We start from the raw sequence: 26,381 nt of genomic DNA on the forward strand, positions 1-26,381 counted from the left end.
CACGCGGCAAAGCTTTAGCTTATGTACGTTACAAATTAATTGTTTTTTCAAAAATTACATTTAAGTAATGTCAATATGAAGTTATTTTTTGTATAACGTAATAAATAAAAATTAAAACAAAAATCTTCATATAACAGATTATTATCAGATCTCGATGAAAATCGTCACTATTAAGTATTTAAATAGAAAAGTTACATTATCATTACAAAAAAAAAGAAAACAGATCTTAACTTTTTTGTATTGTATTTTTTGTCGTTTATCTTAAGTACACAATATCTCATGAGTATAATCTATATCAAATATAATTTATTAGCTTATTGTGCGTATAAATGTACTGTTGTTTACATAATATATACTGAGATATATAATTTTATGCGTAAAAAAGAAAGTTGGAGCGTAAAATTATTATAATATTTTACATATATATTTGTTGAGAAATAGTCATATATATATATATATATATATATATATATATATATATATATATATATATATATATATATATATATATATATATATATATATATATATATTTACATGATACAGATGAATTTTGACACTATCTTTTTGATGTACATCTGTAGGTCAAACCAACCGACACTGATAAAATATTTATTTACATGCAACTATGGACATAGACTATAAAAATATTTTTGAGAGTTGCATTTTTTATTTGAAGTACATTAAAATTATGTAGCTTGTATAATCATATATATCAACCGTTAACTGTCCACTGCTGAACACTGGCTTCCCCAACAAGGAGTGGTTTTGCCAGTAGTTGCAGTGCTTGGTACGTTGGCAACCCAAATTAGGCTTTGATGATGTTTTAAGATGAGGGATACTGCTGCCCAACCTTTGACTATTAAGTTCCTTTAATCGCCTGTTACGACACCTACGGGGAAGAAAGGGGTGGCTTATTCTAAGCTGGGACCATATGGCATATAGAATAAAATATTATATATGTATATGTATGTGTGTGTGTATGTATATCGATACGACAACATAACCTTCAAGGAAAGAGCATATTCCCTTTTAAAAGGCCGGTAGCACACCTGCAATGCCGTTGGTGTTGTAGGCGACCATGGGCGGCGGTAGTCACTTACCATCAGGTGAGCCGCATGCTCGTTTGCTCCCTGTGTTAAAAAAAAAATTATGTGTATTATTATTTATTTTTATGTCAATCATCTGCTCTCGATTATTTGATTTGGTTTATTGTGGAAACTTTATTGATTTATGTAATTGTTGTGTATACTATTTTATATGTCTCAGGTATTGTATGTTTCCCTTTTAAAATAAAATAAAAAAATAAAATAAAAATTACTACTCGTACATTGAGGATTATTAGATATCTAGTAAAGAGTGAACCTTAGTTATTTAGAGGGGGGATTGTAAGCAATGTCAGTCAATGTAACTACTACCAGTCCCTAGCAATATACCCTGTGAGGTCGAAATCCACGTGGTGCCCCCTGGAAATCATCGTGTTGAATTCCAGGTGTATTCATCATGATGGGCTAACTGACCTGCCTTCTCATTCTCAGCTATCATCTCTCACTGGTGCCCCGCCAGCGTATACCATTAGCGCTGGCGGACTACTCCATCGTCACCCGTTAAAAAAAGCCTTAGTTATTTTTAGATTTTAGTTTATATAAATTGACGTTTCACTCAAGTCACAGTTTTTAATTCAATTTTTTTTTTAAATTGATTTTTGATTTAATATGAAGAGAACAAATGATATTATTTTTAAATTAATATTTAGCAGATATAAACTTGTTCTAAACTGGATTCATTCGAGGTTGACACTAGTTCTTTGTTGGCGGCTTGTATTTTGCATAATTTATTAACAGTAGCGACTTTTATTGAAAATTGAGGTCATTGATTTATTAGCGATCGATATTGACCATAATATTTTGACTGAAATATTAAATGATAATAAATATGTATTTTATTTTATTTATTTTCGAAAATAATCTGTAGTTATTGTAGGATTTGTTTTTCTTGCTATTTTTAATGAAAAATATTGGTTTTCTATAATATTTTTACCTAATGGTTAGATGGTAGATAATGCCATATGACATTAAGCTTGCCACTTGTACAAAGTTTTATTGTGTAATAAAGAATAAATAAATAAATAGTTCATAAAGTTGTTTTTATTTATGTTTTAAATAAGAACATTGCTGAATATGTAGAGTACGAGAAAGAAAAAAATATATAAGGAGAACTTTCTGTATTTTATTAAAGTAATGAAATAGAAGTAATAAAAGGTAACAAAGAATAGTTTTTTTTTATATTTTACAGAACTAGGTGTTATCAGTTATATTCAGTTTTATTTTTAGAAATGCACTTAAAAATATTGAGAAGGACTTATTATAGATATTGGATGCTATTACATTACGTAGATAATGGTAGGCAGAAAAAGAATACCAATACACTCGTGTTTCTACCGTGAAGCAGGTGTGTTTTTTTTGGTGGATGTTATCACTTTCCATAAGGTGAGCTGCCAGCTTGTTTGCCATTCTAAGTTGCATAAAAAAAACTATATGGGTCTAATTTTTATTTTCTAATCAAATTTTTATGTTCTAATTATTATTAAATAAAACAATAGAGAATAGAGGAGGCAGAATGCTAGGCCACCTTATACGACATGACGATTTTTTAAGAGCATAGTAGATGGAAAAATAGAGAGCAAAAGAGGAAAAGGAAGACCGAGGAATAACTACATGGGATAGATAAAAGAAATACTAGGTGTCATGTCGTATAGGGTGGTCAAGGATATGGCCTGGGATAGAGCTGGCTGGAAGAAGATGCATGAATTAGTTGCACCGACAAGAGGAAACTCTTAAATGAAAAGAAAGAGGGTTTAGAGAGTATTTGCAAATAAAATAACTGTGATAAATGTCACATAAGCGATACAGCTATTTATCCTCGTTTATTGTATTTTATGCTAAAACCATTTATAATTATAACGGTATGCTATTCTCTAGGTAAATAGAGCAATGAGAACAATCAACCATAAAGATTTTTTTTAACTAACATTGTCTTAGTTACCGGTTGTGAGACGATGGGAAAATCACGCCGGTCACATCGTTAGCTTATGGTCTTGAAGACTTTTTGGTATAACTGTTTTTTTAATGGATCAAAAAGTGGAAAAGTGCTAGTGGGTTCACCGCCATCACTATTGGTTTACGCTTGCGGGATTCTAGCGAGAAACGGTAATGAGGTTTTCGATTAAGCACAAAATATTGATTTTTTAATCGATTCTACGTCGGAAGGATCGATTTAACGACAATCGATCGATATTGTATGTTTAAAAAGCATATAGATAGATAGATCGATTATGTATAAAAAGAAAGAGAGTACAGGCAAATTAATTCTTTGTCCATTTATGTAATTTAAATTTGTTCCATTTTCAAACGGATTTGCGGTTTTTTTTAATTGTTCGTTTTCCTGTTTGGTATTATTGTTTTTACTATTCATAATAAAACTGCTCAGACATTTTTTATAATATTGTATAAATTGTTTAAAATATGTATTTTGTTTTTTGTTACAGGTAAGTTTTGTGCTGTAAGCTATTGCAAAATTGCAGGTATAAAATAATAATTTACCACGAATTCTCTCGACGTTTCTACAATATTTTAGCTTGTATAAGATTTTGCTAGATGTTTAAAATCATTTAAAAATATTTTTACTCATACATGACATACCTGTGTAGTCCTATATGTGAAATTAGGTTATACCCGACCCATGGAAAATTTGGTTATAATCAATTCAGCTGCTTAACGTGGTTTAGTAACAAATATACAAACATCTTTACGAAACTTCACATTTATAATATCAGTAGTATTATGTTATCCGTCGCCTATAGACATGAGCAGTACCGTGGACATAACAGAGTATACTGTTTCGCCCATGATATCCCTCATGCGTTGCCATACCTGAGGACTCAGGTGTTATTCCTCTGTACCCTGTAAATTCACGCCATATCCCACCCTTCAAACCGAAACACAGCCCTGCAAATACAACTGCTTCACGGTAGAATCACGAATGGTACAAAGGTACCCAAGCAATCGACTTTTTTACAAAGTCTCCTTCTGGTGAGGTCTCGAATATAGAATTAAAACTTTTAATCTTAGAGATATAGATAGGGTATTCTGCTGATAGAATCGATTCTATAGCTAGTCTCATGGAAGGTGCTTTTATAAAAATAAACAATTTCATGTGTAGTAAGTAAAATGGGATATAAAACATACTAAGTATTATAATATAACATACTTATAACTCCGTTAGTTCGAAATCGATTTAGATTTTTTTTTTATCTGAAATAATGTGCTTTCAGATAAGTTTCATAGAAATTTTATCAAAATAATTTCAGTACTTTAGTTTTTAAATTAAAATGACTTTTTTACTATGGTTTTTTTTTGTGAAACAATCTTAATTATATGTATTTTGTTCGTAGCTCATTCGCAACAAGTTACAACTCTGTTAAAACAGTTTTTACGTATACAACACCGCACCTTGTCGAAAGTAGACTTTTCCAATACGCCCACTAGTACCTACCTAGTTTTTACGAAACACTAGTTCATAATTGTAGGCGTGTTTATTTATATTTCACTATGTACTCCGCGATGCCGTTTGTGTAGATTTTTATATTTACTTGTTATTGTTTTTTTTTAATATCAGACAGACAGACGTAGTGTTTAGAAAATATTGTCTTAGCACCTGTTGATCTTATTAAGATCTCTCATAGTATTTTTTCTTAAATATCTTTCATAAATGTACATACGTCGTATAGGTCGTATTTTATTATATTAGTGAGGTTTACCGACGACAAGAGGACACTCTTAAATGAAAAGAGAGTGATATTTACGGTTAACTCGGAGAGAATGCATATATAGCATTAAGTTAGCCTTTTGTACCAGACATTTTTTGGAATGTGGTCAATAAAGAAATAAATTTAAAAATAATTAGCCATTTATATTGTCAAATGACTCGTAAAAATTACAATTCTCGCGTTTAATTACATCACATAACTGGTACAAATAAATGATTACAAGGGACAGACCTGACCGCTTATTCCACAAAAACTTGCGTTTGCGTTCGTGTATCAACTTTCATAACTCCATTATGCGTGTGCGCAGTTCAAATTGATTGTTAAAATGAATTAATGGGTGTATCGATGAATTACTATTTTTATATAACCACTGACTGCGATTTGCAATCGATTTATAATCATATTGGTTGAGTAATTGTCTATATTATTCTATGTTAAATCGCATTTAGAGGTCAATTACCTATTACCGGTATTGCAAAAGGACAATTATTTTAATACAATTTTTGATGGAATGGTGTACTCATAGATATAGTATTGCAATTCACATATGAAAAATTTTATACTCCTGGTTTTTTCTTTGATTAATTGACCATTTTTTTTAATGGATAATAATGGAATGGCAACTCCGCCTGCGTAAAAAGTATATGCTGGCGAACCACTAATAAAGGATAATAGGTAATGATGAAAGCAGGTTTTTTTTTGACGAGTGAAAATGGAATGGTAAGCTCGCCTACGCTAACGGGATACGCTGGCGGAGCGCCAGTGAAGGGTGATCGATGAGAATGAAAACAGGCCAGTTAGCCCATCATGATGAATTCATCAGGAATTAACCATGATAGTTTCCAGATAGAACCACGAGGAGGTCGACCTGGTTGGGTATATTACTAATAATGGGATTTTTAGTCTCCATTACTAACAATCCCTTCCCCCCACACGTACTATTTGAAATGAAGAAGGAAATAGGGTATTATTTATTCAGGTCAATAAATATACCTGGTCACGCGGACGATGTTACGGGGAAAGATTAGTACGCTCGAGTAAATTTAATGTGATACACATAATGTAATATGTCAACTACCACATCTACTCTAGCGTCTCAATACTATTAAAAATACTATTGTGTAATGCGCATTATGCGTGCGCGCATCCGACCGGATGCTGCGCCCTAAGCTATTGTTCTGCCTACCAAACTATCACTGTAATCATCTCTAGGTTCTCTTTATAGTGTGTCTACAGGCGTTTATTTTCAAATTGCTCTATATTTTATCCAGTAACTATGTTTACTATAGTTAGTTCATTTTAAACTTTCGCGTTTTTTACATACGCTGTCGGGACTTAGCGCGATGAAAAATGTTTGCAGGTAAATAGTACTTACATACCTGCTTATTTATTGCCGATGTTCCGACGTAGATTCCAGGATATCATGTCGTGGTTACGGCGTCGTGCTGTGTGTATTTAAATATTTAATATTATAGTGTATTTATATATTTACTATTGTTATTGATGGATTTGTATATTATTATATTTGATATTGATACAAGTATTTACTATTGTTATTCGTGACAGGTTTTTTTTTACAATACACTAATATGAAGGTTTTAAAATACACTAATATGAAGGTAAAATACTTTTTTTATTATTAAGTCATAATAGTAAACTTACCTCTCTTTTCTTTTATTAAACTTTTAAATAAAAAAAAAAAAATAAACAATATAAAACATATATAAACAAATAAAAATGTAATATAAATTTTCATTGTTTCTTCACCTATTTGTAACTGAGATTTGGTAAGATTTTGCCAGATTCTACTTTCCCCATTTCACAGGCCATTTAGGTATCATACTATAGTCAGCAGTAGTAAAATTAATAAAATGTAAACAAATGTATAATTAGCACTAAGCAACACTTACTTTTACCAGAGGCAGACTTTGTACAAAAGTCGATTGCTTGGGTACTTCTTTCCCATTCGTGTTTCTACCGTGAAGCAGTTGTGTTTGCATGACTGTGTTTCGCATGTTTGCATGACATGTGTGTGTTTGAAGGGTGGGATATGGCGTGAATTTACTGGTTACAGAGGAATAACATCTGGGTCCTCAGGAATGGCAACGCATGTGGGATATCATGGGCGAGACAGTATACTCTGTTATATCCATGGTACTGCTGTCTATAGGCGACGGTTACCACTTTCCATCAGGTGGGCCGTGAGCTTGTTTGCCATTCTAAGTTGTATAAAAAAAAAACTAAGACATAATCGTTATCATTATTAAACCAACTTGGTTATATTTCCATAAGTTCTATGGAAACAGACTAATATAGCTGTCATCAAGCTACGTCACGCACTGTCGTAGTAAAATTACGATGATATCTATTTCCAGATTAATTAATTAAAACAACTTGATGTTTAAACAGTTCCACGCCCATAAACCCACCTCCAGTGAAGTTTTATTCGACATTCACATCTAAATCACCCACCGTTCTCAACTACTTTTACTGTTATATCACACGGTTCGGTCCTACGGGCTTTGTCGTAACGCTGCATTGTTTGTCTTTATCTTTGCTCTAATGGTTCCAAGCCTCCGAGGTGAGTTTAACAAGCCAAAACAAATGACCGTCATTTCGACGTTACGGAACCTACGGGTGGCAGAGTCGTAGGCGTGAGTGGACATTCGTTACGGATAACGTGTTTCATCATTAAACGTTATTCATCATCAATTATAAGTTATCTAAGTACTAGAGGGCCTACCATGAAATATTTTCCGAAAATTTGAGGCCGAACGAAACAGTAAATTTGATGTTAAAATTACATAATATATACCGTTTAATATTATTACAAATGTTAAAATATCGTTCTATTGGACTCTTATGGTAAGATTTATGACGAACGAAATGTTAATCTCCATTTAGTAGGTCGATTTTGATACGAACAAAGACACGAGATTGAGTCCAAAAATTCGTAATTTCATTACATGATCCTAGCTTTTATCTGAGACTTCGCTCGTGTGATCGGAATGCTTTTTAATCAGATTCAAAAGTAGCTTATGTCCTTCTCCATCTCGTATAATATTTGTTTACTAAATTTTATAGTGATTGGTTAAGGTACTGAGAGGCAATTATGGTATAGTATACTTCTAGACGTTTCTAGAAACTTCAAGAAGTTTCTAGTATGAAGTGTTAAGATATATTAAACAGATACTCTAGTTCTGTAGGTACATTTTGTTCTTCTAGTGTCCCACCACCTTCATACTTAAGACCTGAATTATCAGACGTTTAAGGTAAACTAGAAGTTTCTAGAAACGCCTAAAAGTTTCTAGTATCCAGTGTCAAGACATATCAAACAGATACTCTAGTTCTGTAGGTACATTTTGTTCTTCTAGTGTCCCACAACCTTTATACTTACGACCTGAATTATCAGACGTTTAAGGTAAACTTTAATCATATAGGGGAAGTTAAAAGCAGTTAATGATCAAGATATTCTAGAACGCTCCATTAATATTCAGCTAGTTAGCAAGAAGTATATCTCGGTCTAATATATGAAGTTGATTACAAACTAGTATTTTATAAATACAAAATTACTGTAATTTTTCCTTGGCTTACTTAAACAAGTCTGTGTGGAAGGGATTTTAAAAATATTTCAAAACTAACATTTACCGGCTACTTTGTCTGTTTTTTTTTTGATGGGTGAAAATGGTATGGTAACCCCGCCTGCGCTAACGGGATACGCTGGCAGAGCACCAGTGAAGGGTGATAGATGAGAATGAAAACTGGTCAGTTAGCCCATCATGATGATTCCTAATGAATAGGAATTAACCATGATAGTTTCCAGGGAGAACCGAGAGGAGGTCGACCTGGTTGGGTATATTGCTAGCAATGGGATTCTCAGTCTCCATTACTAACAATCCCTTTCCCCCTTACTTTGTCTGTTTAAACGGATTATATTTACTGACCGAAATAAAAATAATCCATCCTATACAGTACGTGTATCCCAAATTTCATAGTGATTGGTTAAGCCGTTAAAGCATTAGAAGATTTTATTTAAAATAGCAAACAAGCTGACGGCCAACTTGATGTAAAGTGGTAACCGTCACCTATAGACATGAGCAGTACCATGGACATAACAGAGTATACTGTTTCGCCCATGATACTCCACCATGCGTTGCCATTCCAGAGGACACAGGTGTTATTCCTCTGTACCCTGTAAATTCACTGTCATATCACACCCTTCAAACCGAAACACAGCCATGCAAACACAACTGCTTCACGGTAGAAACATGAATGTGACAGAGGTGGCCAAGCAAACGACTTTTGTACAAAGTCTCCCTCTGGTCTTTGTATAAACTCTACAAGAATAAAATACTATAATGTTCGAATGATGAAATGCAAAATAATAATGTTGGAGAAAGCTTATTATTAACTTATTGCGCTGCGTTTACTGTATATGGTCAACTGTTCCCTTATCGCCGGTCAGTACATGATAATGAGAATAATTACCAAAGATATATAGTAGAGTAAATACTTAACAAGTTAATGTTTTAATATTGATAGGTTTGTAGGGGGAAGGGATTGTTAGTAATGAATGAATGAATGAATGAAAATTGATTTCAATAAACCATAACACGTACATATACATAGATTATAAGTAATAACAACATAAAAATAAATAAAATATATAAAAAAAAAGTTTACATTTATATATAAAGAGTAGTAGAAGTCAGACAATGTTATGGTAATGTAAAAGGATGCCAATTTAGCTTAAAGTTTCTGCAAAAGCAGAAACGCTGATTTTCAATTAGCACCTCATCAGGTGATGGCTAGGTAGCCCGGTCCATCAAGATCATGAATGAGTAACACAATACACAAAAACAGGTTTGAAGGGTGGGATATGGCGTGAATTTACGGGGCACAGAGGAATAACACCTGAGTCCTCAGAAATGGCAACGCATGGGGGATATCATGGGCGAAACAGTATACTCTGTTACATCCATGGTACTGATCATGTCTATAGACAACGTTTACCACTTTCCATCAGGTGGGCCGTTAGCTTGTTTGCCATTCTAAGTTGTATAAAAAAAAAACCAAAACTCGATTATTTCATATAAAAATTCGATTTGTAACTTATTTAATTTGAAAAGTATTTCTGTTATAATTTCAACAAAACTTTGTTAACTTTTTTTTAAGTTCACGAATATACTTTTTTCCTTTTAATTGCGAGTATAATACCAAATCTAGATGTAGATAATACATTTAGGTTACTGATTTTGTTTGTCATTTATCAGATGCCCCTTCTATAATGTCTATCTCTGTGGTTTCAATCTCCTTGCCTTATAAGTCGAGCATTGCCTTATCAATGGTTTGTACGTGATACCGTTTACAACTTTCCCTGATAACCGACCACCTGCCACCCGTTGGGAATGTTCGCTTTCCATGTTCACAATATTTAACAAGCTTGTTACATGATATTAATAATTTGTAAACACTTTAAAATACTGGTTTGCAGCGCGATAATATTTATATGAACTTTAATATACAAAATTGTATTTTGTACATTAAAAAAAAAGTGGTTTTTCATATAACTATTAAGTTTAAGTATAAGCATTTTATGTGTAGATACTTTTATTAATCTTCCGCCCAATTTGGAATGCAGCTTTGCCTCTTTTTTCCAAGTAAAAAAAAATAGGAAAAGAGGCAAAGGACTCCACTATTGCTTTTCTCAAATACGACTTGGTTTTTACAAGTAGTCTGTATTTATACAAATTTATAAATGTAAAATAAACTTTTATATTAAATAGTAACAGTTGAGTTTGTTACCCGTTTTTCTCAGTTGAAATAGTATTACAAATGGCCGGGAGAATTATAGAAAATGACTATTCAAAATTGTTTATGACGTAAACGGGAGAAGTTACTCCATTTTTAAGCTTCCGTCACGTGTGCAGCCTTAATGGCCGCTTTTTAAACTGTAAAAAATTCCACCTGTGTGAAGTCGGGGCGGGTCGCTAGTAATATAACATATAATATTATTGGGACACATTAATTTCACTACTAAGTAATAATTTCATTATGGCGGCGTACCTTGAAAATGCGTTCCATCAATCACGGGCTGTCAGTAATTTATCAGCTGATAAATTGGTCCACTTTCTGCAAAATCATATTTTAATGTTACTTAGGTACACTTAAGTTCATGAATATGGATATTAAAATAATAAGCTCTTTCCTTCGGATTTGATTTTTCTATATAAATTACTACTATGAAAAATTTTACTATAGTATTCAGCATTATCATTAACATGTCAGCCTTTAGCTGTCCACTGCTGAACATAAGTCACCTTGGGGGGTTTTGCTAGAAGTTGCCATACTCGGCAGGCGGATTGGTAACCGCAGTTAGACTTTGGAGATGTTTTAAGAGGGACGCAGCTGCCCATCCTTTTCCTTCTCTTAGTTGCCTCTTACGACACCCACGAAAAAGGGGTGGCTTATTCTGTTTTTTTTCTTTTATGTAACTTAGAATCGCAAACAAGCTGACGGTCCACCTGATGGAAAGTGGTAACCGTCGCCTATAGACATGAGCAGTATCATGGACATAACAGGTATACTGTTTCGTTCATGATACTCCCCATGCGTTGCCGTTCCTGAGGATTCAACTATTATTCCTCTGTACCCTGTAAATTCACTGCCATATCCCACCCTTCAAACCGAAACACAGCCATGCAAACATAACAGAATTTGGAAAGAGCATTTATTTTTTGTGAATTTATAAAGCCGGAAAAGTCATTGGGGTCATAGTACGTTACACTTTCTCCGTAATACATTAAATATCAAAGGTAAATCGTAAATTTAAAGTAACGTTTTGTACCGAGTTAAATATTGTTGCTTAAACGGTGAAGATGCCATTGATTTATATGATGAGGTGTTTTTTTAATAGATGATGAAATAATACTATAACAATGAATATAAATTTGAAAATCATAAAAAGAAAACTAACTTCAATTGTGACACAACCAATAATTATAATTTTAAAACGATACTATTTATTTATTTAACACTTTATTGCGTCAAAAATATAAATAATTAGTGACAATTAGAAAACCCAAGTGAAATCTTATATTCGCATATGGGGTCAGCTAAGCTGTTGCACGTCGACCCATCGGGATCTTTTGTGCTTCCCCCTGCCTTACACCATCATTTCATAGATCCTTTGTGTTACCTTGACGATATCCCGCGGTTTAAGATATCTGTAGTCCCTTGGCTTTGGATACGTCCCGACATGTAATGAGTCACGCTATCTCGTGGGTATCGTAAGAGGCGACTAAGGGAACTGAATAGTCGAGGGATGGGCAGCAGCGTCACTTAAAACATCACCAAAGCTTAACTGCCTAACTCGTCTATCAAGCGCGCCAAATACTGGCATAACCCCCTAATAGAGGGAGGCTTATGGTCAGTAGTGGTATGTTAGGCCAAACTTAAGTTTAAGTGTTTATAGGTCAACAGAAATGTAAAATTTTTATTACTTTTTTGTCACAATAAAGGATTTCAATATTATCTCACACTTATTACATTTTTGACATTGTGCCTACTAATATTGTGTGAATTTAGAGTTGCGTTTTTTATAAATCCATTTCACAATGTGTCTACATACGCATTTACCATTATCTATATCACATACTTATTGCAAATTGTACCCATTGTATTGTAGAATGTCAACTATAAGTTTGTGGTAAATTTATCCCTTATTAAATCTTATTTATGAGAAATTAAAATAATGTTTTATTATTTATAAAAACGCAGAGGGAGGACCAGAACCTTGATTGCTTGGGTACCTCTGTCCCATTCGTGTTTCTATCGTGAAGCAGTTGTGTTTGCATAGCTGTGTTTCGGTTTGAAGTGTGGGATATGGCGTGAATTTACAGGGTACATCTGAAATAACATCTGAGTCCTCAGGAATGACCACGTATGGGGGGTATCATGGGCGAAACGGTATACTCTGCTATGTCCATGGTACTGCTCATGTTTATAGGCGACGGTTACCGCTTTCTATCAGGTGGGCCGTCAGCTTGTTTGTCATTCTAAGTTGTATAAAAAAATTTTGTTGGCATAACAGACCTTTATTACTGAGAATCCCTTCATGTTTATCAATTTCGTAGTAATTGGTTAAGACAATTAGACGCTAAGATGTAACAAATAAACAAATTCACTTTCACGTTTATAATATTAGTAAGGATTAAAGAATAAAAAATAATTTAAATTGCCGATGAATTCTCCGTTGATGGAAAACATCGATAACAAACTAAATTGATCCGAGTGATGGGGACAAAGTCGTTTTCTGACATCTTGGTTTGTAATAGGCGAAATGTGGGTATGACAAGTTTTATATACCTACATAAAACACTTTTTAGTGCTTCTGTCATAACTACAAATGTTCGGCTTGATGTGGCATTGTATATCATATTTTAAACTTTACTACATTGACTTATGGTTCTCTTTGACCTCGACGAATCACGCACGCGCATTACAATACGGCCTTTCGTTCATTTAGTGTTTAAAAAAAACTGAAACGATTAAAATGGTACTGCGAAAGTCTCACGTGAGTATGTGGCAATTTGATACAAACACACATGCGTATAAACGTACACGCACACTGTGACATTTAATTGTAAAGACTGCTGTCAATTTTATTGTAACATTTATGTTTCTCTTTCTAACGTAATCGTATTGTTGTGATAAATCCATCGTTATACCTTTATTTTTAAATTTACTTAAAAAAGAAAGAGATTCTTAATTCGGCTGTATTATTTTTTAAGTTTGTTACCTCATAACTCAATTTTTCAGTTGGATTTTTTATTTGGAAAAATATACTTACAGATTCGTCCGATAGAAATTTTATCAAAATCGATTAAGTATTTTAGATTTTAAATCAATAAAACTGATTTTGCTACAGGTAAAATCGGCGTTTTGTAGATCTTATTTTTTAGTCTTAATTATTATTCATCGTACAGTTTTCATCTGCAGTTTCGTCTGTGTGATTGAGGTCATTGACCGAGATAAAGGTAGTCTATATTTTTATCTATCTTGAGTGCTGTATGTACATCATGATGATTAATTGAGCCGTTATGGTTTCAAGAGCAAACAAACAGTAAATAAACAAACTTACTTTCACATTTATATTATTAGTGAGGATCTTGCTGGTGCAGTGATAAATATTTATTTATTTATTTACTAAAAATAATTACAACATTATGACAGCAAAAGCCAAATCAATGTTATTAACCTAGTGTGCTAACATAGAAGAGAGGTAGGGCACAGTGGGACTCTCGTTCATAAATGGAAACGCCCGCCTGGGGAAGGACCTCCACCTTGCAGAAGTTCGCAGTCAAACAACGCTGTTTTAATAGCGTTGTGTTCCTGCGGGGAGTAAGGTTTCCAGTTCCATCTTGAGGAGGGGTTGTGCCGATATGGGAGGGACTAGCGTGTTTTAATACTGTCTTCGTGTTGGGCAGGCGCGAGGTGCCGACACGACGTTCAGGGAGACCCGATGAAACAGTTGTTCGCTGGCCACCCGCAGGTTGTTGGGTTCCCGAACCCAGGGATTACTTAATCTACGCCCTGGGAGGCTGAACCGCCGCCTGTGCATAATCCCTGGTGTAGTGGTCGTGCCGGAGGAGGAGACCGGAGTGGACCCGGCTACTGCATCAGTGGGGGGACCGAGGGCCCTTCCGGCCGCCGTGTTGGCAATTTGCACAACCTGTTTAGCGCGGGGACGGAGTGGACACCACTTTGTTCCTTTGATATCGGCACAATCTTTCCCTAATCCTCATATATTCATTGCATGGTTTCTTATTGCATAAAGTTACTTAGCTTGAGGACCATATAATGTTCTGTGGTGGTTAAAAACAAGAATTATATTAGTATTTATATTAATATTTTTTTAAATTATTATAACATTTTTTTATAAATTTTCTATTAAAATATAAAAATTGTAGATATATAAAAATAGTAATGATCCTAATCTAGTTATTGTAACAGCAGGAGATAACCCCAACTATCGATGGTAGGTTAAGACTGTAGAATCAAGAATCTGACGAGATGCGCCGTGTCACGGAACACTGCCTTCTGACCTGTGACCTAACAGCCTAGCGGGAGTCTTATTAGGTGTTAGCAGAGATCTTTTGCTATAAGGCCGGTAACCGACACTACTGTATAAACAATGATGGTCAAGTCAATATATCACATAGATGTATGTCACGAACTAAGTCAAGGTATATGGTATTGTCTTTGTAAATGGAATAAAAATAAAAAAAGATAATCATGTGTATATTTAGTTACCTGTGTTAGATTGACTGGAAGAAATCTCTTTTAGAGATAAGTTTTGCCAACATTGTTATTAACTTATTGTTGTTACTGTATGTTTTAGTGCAATAAAGAATATATATATATATATATATATATATATATATATATATATATATATATATATATATAAACTGAAAATACGGAATAAAAGAAATATGGATATATGGAGTCATTAACATAAAACAAATTTTAATTGATTTCGAAAATAAGGAATTACTTGACCCGCTGTTTCTTAATTTTGCATGTAATTTTATTTTATGCAACTTGGAATAGTAAAAAAACCAACTGTCCGTATAATGGAAAGTGTCAACAGTCTTTAGATATGAACAATATCTAAAGAAATAACACACACACACACACACACACACACACACACACACACACACACACACACACACACAAACACACAAACAAACACACACACACACACATACACACACACACATATACACACACACGTACATGCACACGCTCACGCACACGCACACGTATACACACACATTATTATTATTTATTTTTTAAGTTAACATGTAGGCTACTGTTTTTTAAATTTTTACTTTTTTATTTTATTTATTGTAGTTTATAGTTATTATTTAGTATTGTGGTTGGTTAGTTGCTAGATACAAACAATTATCTTCGTTGATGTAATAACTACTATACGTTTTGTCTATTTTGGAATCCTGCTATAAGGAGGAGGGCGTTGATATTCGCGACACAGTTTTATACTTCTGCGGATATCATCGTTTTTCAATAATATTGTAACCAATGTTTTTGTTCCAAATAAAATTATTATTATTATTATTATTATTATTATAATATCATAGATATTACCCGTGTGGTCCCGGCATAGAATGGACCACCCTTTTCTTTTCTGTAAGTTTTGTAAGCTACGTCTCTCTAAATAAAAATAATTTTTATTTCCGACTTTTTTGGTCCATTAGATATTTGTAAGTAACAATATTCTTAAAACTAATGTTAGTAAATTTACACATATAATACACACACACATACATATACACATATAATACACACACACATACATATACACATACACACATATATAATATATTAAATAGTATACAGATAATCACCGTTGTACAATTTGAAATTGCGTAACAGTGATTAAAACATCACCAAACTAAAACAGTTACCAACCCGTCTGCCAAGCGTGGTAACTACTGGGAAAACTGCCCTTTATGGGGGAGGCCTGTGTTCAGCAGTGGACAATCAACGTCTGATATGATGATGATGATAGATATTGCAGAGTACAGTCATGGTAACCCTCTTTCATATCATTCTTGAGAAGTAAGTACACAATATATAGAAATGGCTGTACTAATACTGTTATAATTTAATATCAAGTACAGATCGGTTTACAACACAATACCTTTTACTCCGGAATTTTATAGGAGCCTCTACGTGACTTAAAAGTCGAGATAAAAAACAAATAAAAAAATATCCAAGTCACTGAACACGACTGGTACTTTGTAAGACTGTTGAATTAACAGTAACTTGTCTTTTAAAGGGTTTAACCTTTAAACACTGTCAAATTACATGTTGTATGATAATAATATTTTTTATTCTGTGTACATTTAAAGTCTCAAGATTGCATAACAGTTTCTTTTGTTTGTTCGCAGGTGAGGATTTTAAAAATGTGCTGTGGCAACGCAGAGCTAATTACATAAGGTAAATTATTTGAACTGGCTTTTACCCGCAACTTTGTCTGTTTGATTGGGATATGATAATAATGGACTGCCTATTTCTTTCTCGGTTTATCAAATGGTTAACTGGTAGAGAACACCGTCCGGTGTTAAGTCCGCCATAATGTACATAGAATTTTACTGTGCATTAAAGTTTAAATAAGTAAATATGTTGATTGACCCTAATAAATAGATGCGATGTCCTTATTCGTTTTAAGTAGTAGTAGATAGTTACTGTGTGGTCCCAGCATAGAATGGGCCACTTATTATTTTCCCGTGGGTATCGTAATAAACGACTAAGGGAACTTAAAGATCGAGGGATGGGTAGCAGTGTTCCTTTTAAAACAACTCCGATTACCAAACCGTGTCTGCTAAGCGTGGCAAATTGGCAAAACTCCCGTTATTGTGAAGGCCTATTTTATTATGGATGATAATGGAATGGTAACCTTGCCCGTGGTAATGGTGAATATTTACAAGACACCAGTGAGGGATGATAGGTGGGTCAGATCAGTTGGTCTATTATGGCGAATTTAACCATAATTAGTCGGGGAAAAGGGATTGTTAGTAATGGAGACTGAGAATCCCATTGCTAGCAATATACCCAACCAGGTCGACCTCCTCGCGGTTCCCCCTGGAAACTACCATGGTTAATTCCTGATGAATTCATCATGTTAGCGCAGGCGGGGTTACCGTGCCATTTTCACCCAATAAAAAAAAAACCATAATTAGTCGAGATAATTTTCAAGGGGAACCGCGTGAAGGTTGACCTGACAGGGTATATTGCTAGCAATGGGGATTAACGTCCCCATTACTAACAATCCTTCTCCTCAGGAAGGTTTATTAGTCCAGGGCTGATAAGAAAGAATATGAATGAGTAGATTTTGGTATATACCAATTTGGATGACGATTGGTAGAGTCATTAAAGCTCCAAGAGGTAATGAACAAACTTATTTTGACATTTATTATATTAGTAAGGATTCTAGAAGCTTATTAATTTGTTTCAGAAGTAGGTACCTTTTTTTTTAATAGGTGATAATGGAATGGTAACTGCGCCTATGCTATCGGTACTCGCTGGCGGGGCACCAGTGAGGGATGATAGGTGAGAATGAAAGCAGGTCAGTTGACTCATTGTGATAAATACACCTGGAATTCAGCACGATGTTTTCCAGAGGGGACCACGTGTCGACATGACAGTGTATATTGCTAAAAATGAGATTTGGGAGGACCTGATAGGGTATATTGATAGTCACCATTGCTAGCAATATACCCTATCAGGTCGACCTCCACGCGGTTCCCCCTGGAAACCATCGTGACTAATTTATCGTTGAATTCGTCACGATGGGCTAACTGACCTGCTTTTTCATCCTTATCTATCACCTCTCACTGGTACCCCGCCAGTGTATACCGATAGCGCAGGCGGGGTTACAATGCCATTTTCACCCATAAAAAATAGGACGCATTACTAACAACCCCCCCCCCCCCCGTAGCTACCTATTTGGTAGTATCAGGTAGTCGAACAACGTACACAATTACCACTTCAATTAGCATTTGCAATGACCGTCTCATCGGGTAGAAAGAATGCGAATAACGAGCGAGTCGTGATCAATCGTGACCCCACGTCACGTCCCGCCTCTGAAATCACCCACAGATTGAATTCGAAGCATTTTATAAACAATACATCACTATGTAAACTGCTGTCATTCTCTCTGAATAATAAACAACATTGTTAAATTGCCAACTGCGATAGAAAATTCACGTAATCTTTATGTTGCGTACTTTAGCTATTTTAAAATCACGCTCTAACGTTACACACATGCACATTGTTTGCATAAGAAATCGACCAGTGGTGTCTAAACTTTTAAGGTCGGTGGCCTTTTAATAAATTTAATTTACTTTTGTGGAATTCAACGATAGATAATAAATCAAAGTTTAAGAGTGCTCGTATGTTCAGAATATTTTTTTAAAATTTTATCTATAAATTAAATTATCCTTATTAAATATATTATAGTATATTATGTAATATACCAGCCGAGCCGCTGCAGTGTCCCAGTCCTTTCCGCAACTGCAGTGTCCCCCCCCCTTTCCTTTCCCACATAAGTCCCTTATTCCTCTCATTCACCAATTTCCTTTACATATTTCCAACGTTCCCTTCCTTTTTTCCTCAATCCTTTTCTTCATACCGTAGGTGGCGGAAACCACCAACAAATGCATTCCCAAAGAGGGTTGACGTCAGGCAGGTGGCCGGTCATAAAACTAAAAACCAAATATTTTTGTAATATGGATAAAATCATATTACGCCGACCCCAAATGATTGGGATAAGGGTAGGAAGATGATGATATGTAATATGTAAACTATCGTGTGCTTCTGACATAGAATGGGTCTCTCCTTCTCTCGTGCGTGTTATAAGAGGCGACTAAGGGACCTTAATAATCGAAGAATGGGCAGCAGTATCTCTCTTAAAATATCACCAAAGCCAAATTGCGGTTGCCAACGCGCCTGCCAAGCGAGGTTACTACTGACAGAACCACTTTTATGGAAGACACGTATGTCCAGCAGTAGACAATTAATGACTGATACGATGATGTTGATGTATAATGGTAAATTAAAAATGAAGTCTAGTATAAATTATTATACTTGGAGTTGATTCATGTTTCCAAAAGAGATAAACCTCAAAATAAACAAACGAAATTTGGCAGTGAGTCACCTTGTAAGAATGCTCATAAATTATGCTATGAACATTATGGTACAGTAACTTGATAGGTATCTTCAATTTGGGAATCTCGTTGGTTTTTTTTAATGGATAGTTTTTTTTATACAACTTAGAATGACAAACAAACTGACGGCCCACCTGATGGAAAGGGGTAATCGTCGCCTATAGACATGAGCAGTACCATGGACGTAACAGAGTATACTGTTTCGCCCATGATACACCCCATGCGATGCCATTCCTGAGCACTCAGGTGTTATTCCTCTGTACCCTGTAAATTCACGCCATATCCCACCCTTTAAACCGAAACACAGCTATGCAATCTTTGACTTGGGTCCTGCCTGATATGGGCGTTGGTTGGTTGGTTGGTTTTTACCTGACTAACAATCGAGCTATCCCATCTTATCCTAGTCAATAATACGAGGAACTTTGCAAAATGCGCGTGTTCATTTCTCCGTAAATTTCTCCTGATCCATTTTATTTTTCTACACAAATATTTACACGAAATTGCGAAAAAATACCCAATTTTGCAACGATGTTCAATATGTCCCAGACACGCCAATTCTGAGGTAGCAAGTAAATAATGTAGTGTTTATATAACAGTTTGTCTATGCTAATAAATTATGTAAACCATTTAGTTATTTGATGCCACCATTATGCGTATCTCGGAATTTATGGCAATAGTTTAGTTCTCATGAATAATCAAGACTATTATGTAAAACAGATCATTGATTCGTAATACTAGAGTAAAATATATTTTTAAATTTAATGCAATAATAGTCATTTAGATAAATTGAAAAGAGTATATAATACGGTTAATGGGTATGACATTTGGGGTTCTCTGCTTACCCCGTTCGGGGTTTGGTGTAAAAATGGATTGTTTATATTTACATGAGTTATGAAACGAATATTAATATTTTTCTTTATGAAGTCAATGGTGACATTTTCATTTTTAGTAAATATCATTAACGTGTTAGGCAATACATTATAGGTTGAAAAATTTAAAAAGATCACCTAAAAAGGTAAAATAAACAAATAATATTTAAAAAAATTAAAAAAAAAAGGAACAACAACCAAAAAGCGAGAAATAAATTGATATTAAACTTATAATTTAAAGGACAAAATCTGTTCGAAGTCGGTGCCAAGCTTAAAGAGAACGAGAATAATTATAATATAATAATCTATAGGTTAAATTAACTGAATAACTGAAACTTGAATTTTAATTTTAATGAAATACTTAAATATTTAAATTATTATATTAATTACTTGAAATACTTAAATGGAAGCAAATACCAAATTATACAAATATATCATCAACAATCATTATATCAGTCTTTAACAGTCCACTGCTGAACATAAACCTCACTCTAGGGGGGGGGGGGAGGTTTGCTTGTTGTAGCAGATTGGCAGTCGCAGTTAAGTTTCGGAGATGTTTTAAGAGGGACACTACTGCCCATCCCTCGCCTTCCCTTAGTCGCCTCTTACGACACCCACGGGAAAGGAAGGGGTGGCCTATTCTATGCCGGCAATATAACGCTTATTGACACTTTCATTTTTTTTTATTTAAATTAAAAGTCTAATATCAGTTTATTTTTCGCTTCTTGGTTTTTGTTTTATTATTTTTGAAGGCGGTTTAAGTCTTTTTTTTTTTCAATTTTATCGTATCGTAGCATGCTGTGGTATTATAAACGCTCCCATAATGATCGCTCTTGTTTACATTCCGTCAAGGTCAATGTCACAACCGTCACCGCCGTCTGTCTTTAGAATTACAGTCGCGTGTCCACATCGTCAGATCATCACACTTCTTGTCATTCTTGTAGACTGTTGTTTATAATAATAGTTTTGTAGATTGTTACTATATGTAGATAGTCTATTTTGTCTTGCACATGTCTATAGACGACGGATACCACTTTTCATTAGGTGGGCCATCAGTTTATTTGCCATTCTAAGTTGTATAAAAAAAAAACAAAAATAAAATACTGTCGATAAGCGCAACATTTGAGAACAGCTGGACTTATATAAAAATTAAATACAGATAATATTTTTAAATGTTCGTCATAGAAGAATGTCTTTCGGGTTGGTATTTTTATAGTAAACAAATTAACTTTCTGAATTCGACAGTTTATGGTGTAAAATAAAAATTATAAGGTATTATATAGGTGTATTATATATTATAGGTAGGTATTATATATTACTAGGCATAAAGGGTATTCTAGGCATACCAGTTTACTCTATGATCCATGGTATTTTCTATGTCTATAAGAGATGGTTACCATTTTCTATCAGGTGGGCTATCAGCTTGTTTACCTTATTAAATTGTATAAAAAAAAGTAAAACAACCAACCCTTTTACATAGCATTACACATAGCTATTATTAGTAAAACAGACAGTGCGTATGATTTATGACTTACACGAAACCAACCTAAACTAATTAAATTTGTACTAAGTTAATTAACTGTGTCAAGGGCGCCAGGTTGACGTGGTACAGTCACGAGTCAGCAAAAGTAATGATAATGTTTTAATATTATAATATTTTTATTTTATTTTTACACAGCATGAAATGTCAAATTAGCTTCCGCCCACCTGATGAAAAGTATGTCTTGACATGACAATATCATGAATACTACAGAATACACTGTATCCCATTTTTACTCATGTGTTACTGAGTGGCGTCCCTCTTAAAAGATCGTCAAAGCCTAACTGCGGTTGCCAACCTGTCTGCCAAGCGTGGCAACTATTACCAAATAGGGGGATTCCTATGATCAGCAGTGGATAGTTAACGGCTGATGTGGTCGCTGACAAGTTCTGAGGTTACATACATAGATAGAACATCGTGTGTCAAAACGTATGAACATTTACCAAAGACATTTACTCAGCTAAATTGACATTTGGTTAATTCATTTTGTCATATATTTTTATCAGTGATGCAAGTTTATTACAAATTTCTCACACCAAATAATTTTATTAAATTTAAATTCGAAATTATTTTTATGTTATATAAATATACATACGTATTGGTTACAAATTAACTTGTATTAATTAAAATGAGTACTATTTTCAATGACGAAACGAAAACTATTGTAAGTTTATACTTGGATATAAATAAAGGATAGGAATCAGTAAAAAATAAGAAACATTATGTATTGTTTGTTTTATTATATTATTTTGTATCCTTATTATTTCTCAAATTAATCTTAGAACATAATTTCTCCCATATGCTGAGTAGGTAATAAATGTAAATTATGGTAACCCTATTTACGCACACACAGACAAATTGTTGACTAGTTTATGGGAACCATTTGTTCCATCATTCTATAACTACTATCTATAAGATCTAAGGCCTAAAAGTAGGTTTCGCTTTATAAAAACAAAGCAGGGTCATTTATCACACTGCCAAGATTATTTACTAATTGTATTAAATAAAATAAAGCATGTTACACTTAGTAAGATATCTAGATATTGGAAACAGTGTTTTTTTAAGTTTCATGGTTGTCCTTGAGACGTTATTGGCGATCATCAACCCAAAATAATGATTAATGATACGATATTCAGCCAGGATGAGCAACCCACCATATTAGGTGACGTGCTTATTTGGAAACAGATATTTGGCAACAATAAATTTAATAAACGTTTTTTGTCTGTGTGTCGTGTTATTTGAAATTAAATTCTATGATGAATAAAATTTCAAAGTATAGAATAGAAACTAAACTTATTCTATAGTTTCATAAAAATATAGCATGTACATAGCTTGTCATCAGATATGTGTTTTATTTGAAATATATACCATACCATATCAGCCGTTAACTGTCCAGTGCTGGACATAAGTCTTCCCCCTAAAGGATTTTGCCAAGTTGCCACGTGCCATAGTTGCCACGCTTGACAGGCGGGTTGGTAACTGCAGTTAGGCTTTTTAAGCGTCCCTCTTGAAAACTTCAGGAGGAACGCTGGTGCTCATCCCTCGATCATGAGTTCTTTTAATCGCCTCTTACGATACCTACAGGAAAGAAAGAGGTAGCCTATTCTATATCTATATGCCGGGACCGACACAGCGACTCCTATATTGAAATATAAATATACGCAAGTAAAATTAATATTTTATACATATAGTATGTAACATATACAAAACTTGAAAGTAGCTTAACAGTTAAATAATTTACACCGTAAATTGGCTAAGCAATACAACATACGTATTTTCGAAGTTCTTATTAGATTTTAGAAAAGAATAGAATATATTTATTGCTAGAAAAACACAATTAGAAGAGAAAATACAAAAATATTACATATATAAGAAGTGTCTCATATTAGGCAAAAAGAACTAGCTCAGCTGATGCTGGCAGTGTCCCAGTGCAGTGCTGCACAGACGTGGTTTCAGTCAGTCCCTCTCTTAATAAAATAAAACCAAAATACAAATGGGTACAAATGCAATTGCCTGTTATGTCCATGTACTTATGTAGTCACTTACCATCAGGTGAGCCGCATGCTCGTTTGCCCCCTGTGTTGTAAAAAAAAAAAATGTACCCCTCTCAAGCATTGCTGTTCATAAGGACTAAGATAGCATATTTCTGTACCTTGTAATTTCACTGCCATATCGCTCCGTTTACAAAGCAAGGCAAACAAAGCCATGCAAGCACAATTGCTTAACGCCATAAGCTCCAGTGGGACAGAGGTACTTATATGTACAGTCTTATCCATCTGTTAAGCTATAGCGATATAAAAAAAAAATGTTTTTTGACGTTAATAAATAAACAGAAGAGCGAATAGAAACTAGTTTAATCAGTTCTTGGCATCATTCCTTGTTGGTAAAGTAACAAATTCATGGGAACTGGCGTGTAGGTGGACTCGTTTGATATTCAGGTTTTTTGTTTCACATTTCGTGGAATTGGATACATGATGAAAAATTTGTCTATATTTACTTACCATTGTCCTATTGGCACTATCATATATAATTATAATTTATTCTAGAACATTAAATATATTATGCTTTTTAGATAAAAGATATATAAATTTATAAAACTACACGAATATCTTTATTGTAATAAATTAATTTATCATATTTTATGTCTAAGAATACTTATTTATTTAGATCAAAGATATAATTACATAAATTTATATTTTTATTTAAATAAAATAATTGGACATAAAGTAGGTAAATGGACATAAAGTTTTCAAAAAATTATACCGCTAAACGAGCTCTTTAAGCTTGTTTTATGTCACAAACGCAAGTATTATTTTAGAATAGAGTAGAATAGAAATTGCCTTGCCATTCTAAGTTGTATAAAAAAAAAGCTGATGCTGTGAGTGTCCCAGTGCAATGTGTACAGCTGCACAGTGCTGGTTTTCAGCCAGTCCCTCTCTTAATAAAATACAACAAAATATAAACGGGTACAACTGCAATTGCATATTACAAGAACGTGCTTTTTAGTTTATTTTACAATTTCTATATTCACGGCATGGTATATTGTAATTGTTTGAAATTTCACACGCTGCTAGAAATCTAAGAAGAAATTGTGGGACGCAAGGATGTCCGTGAGAAAGTGCCGAAATCAACTTTGTCTTATGTGAAAAGCCTCTACGAACAACGAGTTAGTTGTGAAAGCAATCCATTTAATATATCACACTTGAGAAATTGTTTGAAGTAATTAGATATGTTTTGTGAAGGCTTTAATTTCGATTGACTGCAAAAAGCAGTAGGTAGGTTGTATTTTTTTAGTACAAAGACGTGATAATTTTCCTTGTTATGAACTAGTAATAAATGCCAAAATTAAACTATTTTGTAACTAAAAAAAGTTAAAGTAACTAATATTAATAAAATTTTATTTTAGGTATGTAAATGCAGTAGGTAAATAATTTAAGATTATGTTTGACAAAAAAAAAACAAGTCTTCAGTTGTGGCAAAACCATTTATTTGGATTTAAAAACTAAATTACTGAACAGATTTTGATAAAGTTTCTATGAGACTAATCTGTTAGTATGTCCTTTTAGATAAAAAAAAAGAATCTTCTAAATCAATTTACAACTGATAGAGTTATTATGAGATATTTAATTTTTCATTTGATTTAAAAAAGAAGGATGTTCTAGATTCGGTTTTATTTTTTAAAAATTTCTTATCTCATAACTCCAAAGAAAAATAACTGATTTACCTACAATTGAAGTTTTTTTTTGTGGTACATAAATCTTAACTTTTTTAACCTTTTTATAATTCTTTTTTTAGCAGGACAATTGTGTGTTTTTTTTTTAATTTGCAGTGCAAAATATACCTTGTTAACTACTATAGCACAGGTATGATAAAGTTTAAACTTATCGTCTATCAGATGTTATCTTGTCAGAATATAATAGTTCCTTGTTCACGCCTACGTATGTACGTTTTTGTCACGACGCAAAATGGTAATTCGTTTATCTGAAATAATGTTGTCACGCGGCACAAAATACCAAATCTGGAAGCCTATTATGCTCTATTAAGATTCGAGTTAGCTATTAGTATGTTGCACTGTGCTGATAAGGTCTTTGTTGGGGCTCAGGGCGCCGTGGGTGTGCTGATGGCGCTTAGTGATAAAATCTTGACTCTAGGTCTATTACGTGACTATGTTAAATGATTGTTTTTTCCCATCATCTTCATCATTTCAGCCATTACCTGTTCACTGCTGAACATAGGCTTTGTTTTCTTTTATTTTTATGTAAATTAATTGTTTTCTCATTGTGATTATTTTTTGTAATTGTTTGTATGTATAATAAGTTTACTATTGTAATCTCTTGAAGAAAACAATAAAGAGTATCTGTCTATCTAAATTTTTGTTTTTATACCAC

The 26,381-nt window shown here is 33.7% G+C and overlaps 1 protein-coding gene across 4 annotated transcripts in view; it reads left to right on the forward strand.

Moving 5' to 3' along the window:
* Window positions 1–26,381, forward strand: part of LOC113509814 (axoneme-associated protein mst101(2)-like) — a 187,620-nt gene that overhangs the window by 70,797 nt on the left and 90,442 nt on the right. Inside the window, exon 2 of one of the 4 annotated variants that reach the window (XM_031910782.2) lies at window positions 16,807–16,855. The exons of the other annotated variants lie outside the window; for them this stretch is intronic. The gene's annotated coding sequence lies outside the window, so the exon portion shown is untranslated. The remainder of the gene's footprint in view (window positions 1–16,806; window positions 16,856–26,381) is intronic. 4 annotated transcript variants of the gene reach the window in all.

The sequence above is a fragment of the Galleria mellonella genome, unplaced genomic scaffold, assembly GCF_026898425.1.
Source record: "Galleria mellonella isolate WM207_F2 unplaced genomic scaffold, CSIRO_AGI_GalMel_v1 utg57, whole genome shotgun sequence".
NCBI lineage: Eukaryota > Metazoa > Arthropoda > Insecta > Lepidoptera > Pyralidae > Galleria > Galleria mellonella.